This window comes from Lonchura striata, chromosome 20, assembly GCF_050655825.1.
Source record: "Lonchura striata isolate lonStrDom1 chromosome 20, ASM5065582v1, whole genome shotgun sequence".
Taxonomy (NCBI): domain Eukaryota; kingdom Metazoa; phylum Chordata; class Aves; order Passeriformes; family Estrildidae; genus Lonchura; species Lonchura striata.
Genome location: NC_140722.1, coordinates 14,144,428 through 14,157,500, shown reverse-complemented (window position 1 = coordinate 14,157,500; position 13,073 = coordinate 14,144,428). Strand labels below are relative to the sequence as shown.

The 13,073-nt window shown below is 42.9% G+C and overlaps 1 protein-coding gene and 1 long non-coding RNA gene across 3 annotated transcripts in view; both read left to right on the top strand.

The window, feature by feature from the left end:
- The window catches only part of TSHZ2 (teashirt zinc finger homeobox 2), a 218,767-nt gene that overhangs the window by 20,860 nt on the left and 184,834 nt on the right, over positions 1 to 13,073 (top strand). The gene's annotated exons all lie outside the window — the stretch shown is intronic.
- The window catches only part of LOC146765745 (uncharacterized), a 95,378-nt gene that overhangs the window by 20,102 nt on the left and 62,203 nt on the right, over positions 1 to 13,073 (top strand). The window contains exon 2 of the long non-coding RNA XR_014949711.1: positions 1 to 13,073. This exon is cut by the window's left edge and continues 10,512 nt beyond it; it is cut by the window's right edge and continues 62,203 nt beyond it. This is a non-coding gene — a long non-coding RNA (uncharacterized LOC146765745).

The window sequence follows — 13,073 nt, the reverse complement described above, 5'->3', positions numbered from 1 at the left end:
ACCCAGTGTAAAAGCAAGTCATCAGTAAAATATCCAACATTTATTAGCAAATGCAATAGCATTTCAGTTGCCCCATCTGACCCAGCCTGAGCAGCTCAGGCTGAGGGAGTAAAGCCCTAAACCTGGTCAGGGGACCAAGGCCTGAGCTCCCTGTAGAGCTCCTCAGACTTACAAAACAAGTTCATTTTCTAAAATTCCTTAATACAGGCATGTAACACCGTGAATTTATTCATGCTTAATAGTCAGTTTAATATTCAGTAATACATTTCCTAGCTTAATTTCCCATTCAGCTATCAGTCCAGGTGGCAGCAGTGTAGACAGGAGTCCACACGTCGCACGTGTCACAGACAACTTGCTGTTCCTGGATCCGGGGTCCAGCCGCCCTCGGCGCTCAGCGCTGCCACTCTCGATTCACAGAATTTGGAGATTGACATTCTCCTTCCCCTCCTCTCCACTGCAACCAGGACTAGCAATTCTTTAGCAAGAAACATATTTAGGCCTGCTCTGCTGAAAGGTGTGAACATAATTTATTCTGGTTTCACTTACAAACCATGAAACCAGTTTCAGGTGGACTCAGAATTTGCTGTTTGATCGTGTACCAAATGTCGTACCTAAATACAGAAGTCAGCCCTATACTTTTAGGCTTTGGCACAGCTTACTGTTTAGGTAAACATATGTGATACCTTATCTGACTGTGTCAGAGTGTATCTCTCTGTAAATTTCCAGAGTGCTGTGGGAAAACGAGGGAATTTAATGGGGGATGTATTTCAGCCATGTGCGTTTTAGCCACAACACTTTACATTTAAATAAGTCCCATTCGCAACACCTTGAAAATATGCCTCATGCTTATTTATCCTGAATTCTTTTCCTTCCTCATCTGAAGAAAAGTTCATTTTATGGAGAGCAGATGTTTTTTAGCTTAATGCCTTTTTATTCACATGTTTTAGCTTTGTTCAATAATTCTTCAGCACACTTGGGAATTCCAGAGCATGTAATTGTCCTGCAAATTCGCTCAGAGCCCTGCTCTGGCTCCGAGCTTGTCTGTCACTCAGCTGCTGGACACAGCAGTGGCCAAGTGTCTTTCTGGTGACCCTTTACTTACGTATTTCTAAAACAATACTCAGGCAGCTTTGCTGAAGATTTATTTTACAGATTAGTGATATTCAGCCCCTGAATAAATGAGCAAACCCAGGTCAGGGCGACACTAAGCAGGCAAAGAGCTGGCCCAGAAGCTGAACAGGGGAAATTTGCACTGGGGGAGAGTGGTATGAAGGATTCTTTATTCAAAAAGCATCCTGAGATCTTCTATACTCTTTGCTTTTTTCCCCCCAGAACTATGAATTTTGTTATTCGTTTGGAAAATGGGGTTTCATATTGTAATCATACAGAGTATCTCACAAAGAAATGCAAGAAAAGCCTTTTTTGGAAAGAAATTTTAGAATTTAAGCTTCAGAACTTTGGAAAATATGAAAGAGTATGGGAGTTGCTTGTTCTCTAGTGGTCCATCAGCTGAATTTCTAAAGGGCTAATGTGGAAAAAAGTGTGATAAATCGGTGCATTTGTGTTCAGTGCTGCTCTGAAGGAGGAGAGGAACAGGCTGTACTGTAGAAGTTCAAATGGAAAATTATTGCCTATGCAAGAGGGGTCTGTAATTACCAGGAAAGTATGAAATCTTGTGAAAATGAATTGATACATACAAATAGATACATATGTAGATCACACCATTTTTCTGTAGCATCAGCCACTGAAGTTCACATCTCCCAGTTTCATTTTGAATTTGAAGTTTGAATCATTCCAAAACTGCAAGGCCAAACTCTTTTGAAATTTCCAAATTTCATCTGCTTTTGATACAAAACTCTCCACCATAAATTGACTTCACACTTCGTAATGAAACTCCAGACTCAGTGAATATTTGTGCTTTTTGTTTTATTGTAAAAGTTTGCCTTCCTGTATGAAAGTACTGCTTTTGCCCTTAAGGCTGAACTCGCATGAACCCAATTGAACAAATTTGCTTTAAATAACATTTCAGTGTTCTCTGAGTGTTGCTACAAAGGAAATTGTGTGGTGAATAGTAGGCACTGAATGCCCTAAAAGAGAAGAATGCACATAGGCAGGCGGGCACAGACATCTTTGCTATTGTAGTTGGCATTTTCAGGGAGAATCTGAGCCCAAGCATCTCTTTTCCACCAGAAAAATTGCCTGTTTGTCAGTGGTTTGAATGGTAGAGCTCCACTGGAACATGAGGATGAAACAAGCTGCCAGTCAACCACTTTCTAATGTCTTTGTTGCCCCAGTTCCCTTCACGTTAAAAATTCGTTTATTTTCCATTGAAACCGACCATCAGTTCCAATACTGCATCTTTGGAGTTGTTTCCCCAAATTGTTCTTTTGGGCAAGAAATCCAATAACAAATGTGGAAAATCAAGTGTGAACGGCCTCCTTCCCTAGGCTGTCTTATTGAAATAACATTTCATGCAAATAATCTCATTAGTGTAAAGATTTTGTTCCCTAGTTCCTACCGGTAACTGAAGTTCACATGATTGAGCTGTGAGCTGCTGTGCAAGACAGGAGGATTTGCAAGGATGACCATCAGAAGATCCTGCATTAAACAGGCAGAAAGCTGCAAACCCACACCCTTGGAGACTGCCCCTCACTCCCAGGGTGTGCCCTGTGTGAGGAATCACAGCCCTGCCTTGCAGCCAGTCTGGCATTTCTCAAACCTTTCACAAGGTGGGGAGGGGGGAAAAAAAAAGGTGGATTTAATGATAAATAATAATGCGCTGTCTCCGACATTAAAGGACATCATTGGCTCTCTTCTCCATGGTGTAAATCAAGGTAATGTGTGAATCCTTTAAAAGTAACATGGAATTTAAAATGGAAAATATGAGAAGCAAGTAGAATTACTGCTAAAATCATCCGTTTATTATCTAGGTGTGCTTAATAGCCTGCTAGCTGATGAAAAATCATTTGCTAACCCCAAGGAATGGTTCATTTTCCAACTCAATCATTCAGCCATGCATTGGCCAGAGCTTTTAGAAAATATACCTTGTATTACTTCTTTTGTCAATGTCTGGAGATAATTTATAATAGCAATAACTTCCATTAACACACCTACTAAGCAGTTTCCTTAGAACAGGTAAGATTTGCGGTGGACTCGGGATGTTTTAATAGCAAACCAATTATCCACCAATGATTTCAATGGCTTAAAGTGGGTTTTGGTTGGAATTCATTGATACAGTAATTAATAGACTCAGTTGTTCTGTGGCAATCAAGATCCTGGATATGGATTGGCAGGTTTGTTTCTGATGTACCTTAAGGTGATTCTGCATTGCTCTGACAGTGCACTCACAGCCCTGAATGGAACAGCAGAAAAGGGGTTTGTACATAAGGAGGCTGTTTCTCAATTGCCTCATTAATAGGAATTTGGTGTTTCTCCAACAGATTTTTTCCCAGGCACTTCCAAACTCTTACCTGAACAGCCTCTTCCAGTTGTTCACGCAGCACCTGAGCCCTGGAGCAGGCCCTGCTGCTGCCCCACACTCAGGGTGCTCTGACCCACTTACACGTCAGCCTCTCTCACCTCTGTGGCAAGGTGTAACTGGCACTCTCCTGGAAAAAGAAACCCCGGGTTTATTTTCTCCCTCTACCTGGGGGGAGGTGTTTAGGGCAATGGGGTGACAATACACCTGGTTACAGCAAACCTGCTGAGCTCTCCAGGGCATGTGTCCTCTCCTCTTCCTCCTTGGCCACAACACCCACGCTCCCTGCTCCCAGCAGCCAGACACTTCCGAGTTAGTACAAAAGGTAAATTCAGTTTAACTGTCTGGTGTACCATTTCACCAGGTGAGCAGCAGCACCAGTCAGAGGGAGGAACAGGAACATGTGTGGAGCAGATCAGAGGACATGGAAAACTTCTTGTGGTGTCAATTAGCCATTGGATTTGCTCAGCTGGGTACTAAACAAATGAACCCTCTGTAGCTTAGATTTAAAGAGGGGAGGTGCTCCAAGAATGCCCTTAGCAAAGAAACTGCCTTTTATAGATGTAAGGGTTCCTACATGGTGCTTTTACAGGATATTACAGCTTGAAGTTTAACAAGATAGTTTTAAATTCTGAATATTTTCTTTTGTTCCTTTGATACCAGAAGTCTTATTAGTGGGGGGAAAAAAAGAGACAAGAAAAATAGAAGCTAAATCTTGAGCATCTGAAATCAGCTCTAAGAAGGTATTCTTCTCACTCCTTTGGATAAGTTCACGTGTTTTATCACTTGAATCCAAGTCAAAGATGATTTTGGAAATCTGTGGGATTTGTGCAGAGCAAGGAATGTGTGCTCTGGCTATTGATGCTGCTGTCCCACAGGTTTGCTGTGCACTGTTGTTGTGCTTAGTTGGGAAAGCCCTACATCAAGTCATGTGTCCTCTGAGAGCTTCAGGGATCATAGAGGGGTTTTTTTCAGTTTCTTGAACATGATTAGATTTTTTGTAATTTGCATTTTTAGCCACTAAATAGTGATACATTATATTTAGGAAATGAGATGCTCTGAGTGTTAGCAAGATGTGACAGTGACAAATCGTACAAACGCTAATTCTGAAACCCATCATAGTTCCAGTCCCACTTGCTGTATTGTACCTTAGGCTATGGTTTGGGAGGAGAATGTTCTAGTTATCAAATAGTCACTGTTCAAATGCCAGGTTTTTGCTCAATTTAAAAAAAATACGCAGTTGTGAAAGCTGTGTTTAGTGGTTTTGATACCTTTAAAAATAAAGTACAAAGAAAAGGTCACTTACCCAAAGTCACAGATTTGCAGTTTTGCAGTGTGTCCTACATACATTTTGTGCTTATGGAGTCTGTACAAATGTACAGCCAGCACCTAATGAGGGGAAAAATATATCCTGAGCTCCCTGAGTTGGTACCAGTAGTGTTAAGTGTCTGTCAGAGTTTCTATTGTGATCACCCTTTCAGGGATTTATCACTCAGCTCTAATACCTGGCTCCAGGCTAAAAATTGGCATGCAAGAAAGCAGATTTGGTTTAAAGATATATTGAAGCTGCAGAAATGGGGAAAGTCACTCTCTGGCTTCCCAGGTCTGTTTTCAAGAGTGTGTCTGAGGGAGAGCCTGGGGATTTGAGGCTCTCTGCAATACCTGGGGGAAGGGCTCGGGATCGCAGCTCCTGCTGCAGGAGATGCTGGTTTCTGTGCCAGCCCTGGGGCTGCCCTGTCCTGCTGGGGCATTTAGGGGCAAACATCACCTCCCACATGCTTAGGAACCACTGCTGTTGTTGCACAATGATTCATTTTGGGTTGGAAATCCCAGAGACACCAGACCTTCAACCTGACCAGGCTCCAGGACCTATTCCTCTAATAATTGATACATTTCTCTAGGTTCTGAAATGAAAATTAAAAAAACCCCTAATATAATGTATAATAACATCTGCACTAGAGGTAAAATGGGATATGTTCTACAAAGCAGAAACTGTTTTCTGATGTCTTCTGGGATACTACAGCCACTGCTTGTCCCTCATGCAAGAAGACTCACAAGATAACAGCAGAGGCACTTGGTATCTGGTCATCTGAAACTGCATTTCCTCTTGTTCCTTCCTTTACACCAGTCTTTTGCCTGACACTTTTTCTCTGCAGTTCCCCTCGGTAAGTCCCTCACCACTCTCTTTTCATTCCTATTTTAATCTCCTCAAACACAGTATGATTTTTGGAGAGAGCAAAGAAAAAAAATCTTTGCACTAAAGACTTCATAATCTTTAGGTTAAACCCTGTAGGGCTCCCACTCTGGCTGACATTTGAGACCACAATGAGTGTGCAGCAGCTCCTTGTTTCCAGATCTTCAGTCAATATTCAGTGGGCTGAAGGCTCATAAAAATATACATGAATACGTTAGAGACTGTATTGTGCTGTCTAACGGATCATCCATAAATCGTAAGAGGACTACAAGCATCATTTAAAGAAAAAACAACAAGAAACCAGGAGGCACCAAACGTTTCCATGTTCAAAGTCTGGGCTTTGCTGCTGCCAGCTGAACAAACGTGGAGTTAAAGCTGTGATGTCCCAGCCTACCTCTGTAATCCTCCCAGGCACAGGGAACAGATTGAGAGCGGGGTGGGAGCACGTGAGCTCAGCATGCCTTGGATTTTAAGGAGGGATGGGGTTGCAAGACCTTTCACAGTGTTCTGACCTCCCAGTTTTTGTGTGAGCTGTGCTTCCATGTGGTTACCCCATGCTCTGGTGTGTGATAATCAGGGAACAGCCTGGTGCTGCAGTCAGTGCTCCAGTCTCTCATCGTGGGTGTGCTATCTGCAGGCATTTGGAATTGACTCAGAACTATTCCAACACATTCTATACCAAACTCATTGATCTTTTCTTTGGCAAATAAAACAAAACTATGCATTTGTTTTTGTGCTGTTCGTTACGTATTTTTTTAATAAAAAACAGAGTAAAATATCGTAAACTTGTATATTGTAAGTGCTGGAAAGATTTAGGAGTCTTTGTGTACTGCAGATATTTTGGTGTTAGTTGACATTATTGGATAGAGGCAGCACTGACATATCTGCTTTGTTAAAGCTGGGATTTCTACCAGCCAGGGTTTCTACCTTTTGTCTCCAGCAATCTCTCAAGGCTGTGTTTCAGACTACACATTTTTCTAAGAGGAAACAAAGCAGATAGCATCCTTTAGCAGGCGTAAGTCCAACAAATGTCAAATTCTGAACAACATTACTTTGTGTCTCTATTTAACATTAAAGCTGATGGCTTTTTGACAGGTTTATAGCTGACAACTTCCATAGCCAGTCATGCAGTTTGAGCTAATTTGATGAATCAACTTGATGTTCTATAGTCCCAGTTGGCTTCAATAGCGTATGTGCTCAATTTTCTGCTGGAGGTCAAAAATAAGCTCTGAAATTTGGCTAATCCCATCACATCCGCAGAACATGTCTGGTGGAATAATCTTTGGACATGAAGCCTTGACTAATGCCAGAAATGGAAAGGAAAACTCAGTAATTTCATTAGAGCCATCAATCCTGGGTCATGTAGGCACAGCAATCAGGGGTCTCATGTCCAGCAATTTACTTGGGAGCTTTCAAATGCTTTCATGGTCAGGGTAGGAGGAGGAACATTCCTCAAGCCTGGGTCTTGTTCTGGAGGAAAATGGGCCTTATTGTTAAAGTACATTAGAACAAATGTTAACTGAATGAGAGAATGCCAGGATTTTCTAATTATGTCCTTCCTGAAAAGATGGGCTCTACCATAACAGTGGTAGATGTTAAAATGCCCTGGACTGGGCTGGGTTTAAGACTGGAATTTTTATGGTAAAGTCATTACCAGTCATGAGATTTAAAGTGTCTCAGATAACCTAGCAGGAGTAAATGCACTGAAAACTCAAACACAAGACTTGACAGATTTTCCCAACCAAGGTATTTGGTCCTTATCCATTTTTAACAGGTTTTAGGCATAGAAATTTCAGACTAACATGATGCTTGCACTTTTGGGCATTAACATGGCTCCAAAGTGGAAACTAAAAGCTTCAGCTTTCACAGTGGCTTGGCACTGAAAAAGCACAGCAATAACTGCTGCCATGTTCTGTCATGCTGTGGTAAAACACCTGTAGTCCGGGAAGGCTCCAGTGCCACTCTCCTTGATTGTGCAAGGTTCTCTTAAATACAAAGATTTTCTTAAATGCAATGGCAGTTTGTTGTCTTTTTCTGCCTGGAAGCCTCCTAGAAGTCATCCCCTCAATCAGAATGCCTGATGTGTGTTTGGGGCTTTGGGTCATGTAAAGGTTTTGGTGTGCATCTCAGAATTGAGTTGGCAGTGGCTGGATCAGAGAGCAGGTGCAGGGCTGTCCTGATACAAGGACTCTGTCTCTGCACCTCTGCTTTTGGTTGAATGTGTCTTGTTGTGATGAGAAGGAGCAAAGTTTGGACACCCATTCCTGTTCCAGTCCTTCCTGGGGAGGCAGAACACAAGAGGCTTTGTGAGGGGACTTTCTTTTTGAGTCTATTTGTTTAATTCAGGAGCCACCAGCCCAGGAAAAAGCCATTTTCCTGGCTGGAGAGCCAATTCCATTCCTTCTCCTTGTGCCCTGTCCACAGCAGCACGTTCCCATCACTGAGCCCTTTCACCTCCCTCCTTCACTCACTGCCTGACACACACAAGATCCAGCTGAGATGAGTCATGGTCATGGAGCTGTGTTTATTAGCAGGATGTTCTGAATCACCAGATTGGATGCAAGAAAAGTCTCAAATACATCTATAGATACACTGCATATGTGTGTGTGTATGTACTTTTGTACTCTATTTCCAGGGATTAGAGCTGAACTATTACTGGCACTAAATTAGGCAGCAAAAACAGATCTAGGTCTGCTTCTCTTTTATTTTTTTTTGCTCTGAGTAGTAATTCACATTACATCAAAGGAGTGGATTTTTAAGGAACACTTTTGATTCTTAACTTGAATTTGTAACAATTTAGATGATTTACAATGGAAGAGTAATTTGATAAGGAATGACACAGAGTCTGAGCATTTATATGAATACCAAACAATTGTAATGAAACCTGGAGATTGGACTTTTCTCTATCAACATTTCAGAACATTTAATTCTTGGTGTACATAAATATGTAATATTAACCTGGATTCACCTTTGCCTGGTAGTAACAAATTGTTCCCTGTGTATCCACAACTGATGTTCCTGCAGTCAGCCTGTTTTCCTGAAGTTTGCCAGTGTGCTATTTCCACTGGCTTTCTTCGATTTGGGCATTTAATGAGAAGAAACAGCTAAAATTGGCTGCACTAGATTTGTCTGGAGGAGCAGCACCGTGGCTGACTGCAGAGCTGGGGCTGAATTGCGTCAGCACAGCTTTGTGGGGCCAGCTCAGCATCCTTTCTTTGCCTCTAGAATCTGACGCTGCACTGATGGGCAAGGTGCCAGCTGGTACCAAACTGGGCCCTGAGTTCTCCTCCTCCTCCTCACAGAATCAGCAGCTGTTTGTGTTATCAGTTTGGGAACTTCAGTCGCTGTCCTGGCTGGTCCTGGAGCCTTTAGGAATACTGGCACAAAAGCTTTGAAAAATGAAGGAAATCGAGGGGGTTGCTCTCAGTGATGTGTCCCTGCATGCATTAAGTGATGTGTTTAGCAGTGCTTTGACACCTTATTTTTGATAAGAGAAGGAAATGACATTCTAGCACAAAAATCCCCTGGACTTTAATTGGCCCAGACTCAAGGTGCTTTTGTGGTTTTGCCTCCATTTTAATTTAAACTTTTCTATGTATTAGTTTTTGGGAATTTTGAGACCTGCTTACCAGGCAACCCGATCAAAACTGACTCACCCCACACGTCAACGAAAAGAAAACCAAAATGAGACAGGGAGGTGGGGAAGAGTTTTCAATGCTAATATATTTATGTCACTAATGACATTTCCTTCCAGAAATTAGCTATCTGTTTTCTATGCATTACAGAAAAATCCGCATGCCTGCATGATCACCTTGGTGTGTTTTTCCTGGTGTTTCTGGGCTTCCAGGGCCTGAGGAGCTGAGAGTGCTCTGGGACTTCCCAGTGGTGCTGGGTTGAGGGTCTGAAGTTTGCTTTGGAGAGCTCAGAGGGCCTGCATTGTGAGGTGCATGGGCAGGGAGGCAGGGAAGCAGAGAGGAGAAGGACACACAGCTGAGAAGAGAAGGAGGTACAGCTGTGTGTCCAGAGTCTACAATGGGGCTGGACATATGATGAAAGGAGAAAGAAATTTGCTGTAGCAGAAGGTCCCTTCCTCGCCTGTGTTTTGATGTATCTGCAGTGCTTTGTCTGCTTACATGTTCATAAAACATTATGCATTTGAAAATAGCAGCTTTTCCAGTGCCATATGCTGAGAAATCTTAAGCACAGTCTTAAAAATCATGAGTGGCTTAGGGACTTAATATTTTTTTAATAACACATATTGAATTCTTACAGTTTGCTTTCTACTTTTAGAGCTGGTATGTTCTTGATTTCAGGCTTTTCCCTGTGACCATAAAAGCTGCATGTTTTCTTTTGGTTGTTTTTGTTTTAAATGAAATATGAGAGACTCACAAGGCTACAGGACTGGAAGAAACAAGCTTTAAAGACAAGTACTAACTATCCTGAGACCAGCGATAAAAGAAGGAGAATTGGCTCCACTGAAAAATGGTCCTGATTTCACACCCAGTCCTGTCCCTGTTCCACAGCTGATTTATGTGCAGCTACCAGGGCTGTGCACACTGGGACCAGGGGAATTCCATGGATAATGGCCGAGCAGGAATACCTGGGGACAATTATCCCTTTTCTCCAGGCACACTTGGGATGTGCATGTTTTGCATGGACAAGTGCAAATTCCATGCATTTGCACATTTGTCCCGTAGTAGTTGGCCAAATATTTGTACTTAGCAACTCCTGTTGCTATATTGTCAAATTCCTTGCTAGGCTGCTTTGGCATTTATATTCCATACACTTATGATTTGAAGGGAACCATAATGCAAATATTTTATGAACATATATCCCATCCACACATCCTGTTTTTCAGTTCTCAGTTGCAGGTGTTCAAAAGGAAAAGTCAGTGGTTATCCAGGAATTTGGGATCGACAGATCCTGTTCAATAATCTTCTTGTGAGTGCTCAAAAATAAAGGATTCAAGGATTACTGGGTTTTTATCCACTAATTCACTTCTACTACTCATAAGTATAGGCAGGAATATTTGGTGACCTAAATCTGCCCAGAATACAACCTAAAGATTTGGGTGTATAGCAGAGTTTTCCTCCCTGACTAATCTCAAACATTACAGTTACAACGTCAGGACTCAAATCTAGGATAAAACAAACATCGTTTTTCTGTTTGCACCATCATATGAGTATGTTTTTCTTATTTCAACCAAAAAGGAAAACTACTTTAAAACATTTTTGACTTAGGTAAGCTGAAGGTGTTACGGAGAGCTGCGTTTAGGCATTGAAGGACAAAAGTTGAGTTCAAGTCCTTGAAACCCCCATATGGTAATTCTTAAGTTTCCTTTTTGCATATGTAGCTAACAGATGCTGCAGTGCCTTCAGATTCCTGCCATACCTTCCAAAATACGCACAATGTATGCAGCCATTGGAGGCCTGGAGAGTGTATCTGTCAGGGCTGGCTGCACGTGCAAGAATCATGATGGTAAAATATGTGGCAAGCATGGGAACTGCATGGCCAAGGAGCTCTGTGCTCAAACCCCCCAAAGAGTCTGCCAGTGGCCAACTGAAGGGTGGTGCATTCAGGGAACTCTGTCTTGCCCCAAGAAAATCAGGTGACACCAGTGTATCACATACCATTCTTGCTGCATTTTGTCTGAACTGCTTCTGATTGGATCTCAAAGTGTCACCTACAGCACAAAGACAACAAAATGACCTTGGGGCCACAGAGCAGGTCAGGGTCTCCTTGCAGCACATTTGAACCAAGTGTTTTGGGATGGTGGCACTGATACCTTCTACACACAAAATATTCACGGGGATATCTAGTTTGACCACACAACATGACTTGGTTGCCAGTTTGGTTAAGAATTTGTCCTGTGGCCCCACCCCGCTGGGATCACAAATGTCTCTGTGGCAAATATGTGACAGTTGGTTATGTGTTGAGGGAGCGTTTGAAGCATTCACACCAGTCTTCTGTACTTGCTTGGCTTTAAACTTTTAAATCACAGAAAAGTTCTTATCCACATCCTATTGTTCCTCTGTGGATCTCTACCTGCTGTGTCTACCTTGCCATGCCAGAGGAGAGGCATTGTCTGCTCTCACAGCTCTGAGCTGCTTCACACTGAGCAGGAATTCACAGCCTTTCCAACTTTTGCAGAGTTTCTGAGGTGTGAAACTTTGTCCTTTCCCCCCACCACCCTCTCCCTCACTGTCAGGGTGTGAGGGGCTGCAGAGGCTCTCCTCACACATCCTGCAGCCCCAAATTTGGGTTTGGGTCCCAGGGACCAGACAGTCGGAGTGGCTTCCTCATGTCACATTTATCCATGAGTGCTAGCAGGCCAGACAGATCCAGATTTCTGAAGACTGAATTAAACTCAATTTTCTGAGTCAGAAAAACATGTTTGTTTCTTAGTTACTGTATGATGTGCTTCTCTGTTGACTTGAAATGTATTCTGTAATCCCATGCATATGTGATTTCCTTCTTGGTACTCCAGAGTGCACTCTATAGATAACACTTTCATGGTATTTTAAATTCCTATATCTTGACTGTTTTCAGAGAAATGAATACGATTTAACCTTCTTTAGAGCAAGGATAAACTTTGAAATGAAAACTAACATATGGTCTGCATGCTATTTTTATAACTTTATTTTATAATTTCTGAGCTGATTTGGAGAGCTGATTATTATTTAACGAGTGAAGCAGGCTGTCAGTGCGACGGCTGCAGTGCTGCTGTGGATTAGCCCTCAGCTCTCCCAAACGCAGCTGGAGGGGAGCCCTGCAGGACAGGAGAACCCTGCAGGACAGGAGAACCCTGCAGGACAGGGGTGCAGGACAGGACAGCCCTGCAGGACAGGGGCTGGAGGTCCCTGCTGTGGCCACAGGCAGAGCTGCTTGGGCACAGCTCCCTGCTCGCCCCTGGAGTGGCTGGCTGCAGCCAGAGCCTGTTAGTCTGTCACTTCTCCTCACACCCCATTCACTCACACGGGTTTTTTGTTAAATATACTGCCTGTCACACTGCATTATATTTCTTCATGATCCACTGCGTTTGCTGTGGGTTTCCTTGAGGAGATCCTCCATACTCCACCAAGGAAGGCCATTCCTCCTTCCCTCCCCTCTTCGCCTTTTCTGCTTGTGCTCCATCTCCCAGGTGCCAGCCCTGGCATTGTCCAGGAGGTCCCCAAACCACAGCTGGCTTCCTCAGGCTAAGGCACCATGAAATCTTCTCCTAAAACATCCCAAAGCTATTCTGGTAGGAATTCAGCTGCCTTCTGGGGATTCTGCTAAGAGCAAGGATCCAGAAATAAAAAGCCATAAAGGAGCCTTCCTTGGAGAAGGCAGTGGGGACTGTGCAGCTATTGGCCTGGCTAATCTGTCGGGGGAAACAGGGCTGGATAAATGTGGATGTGC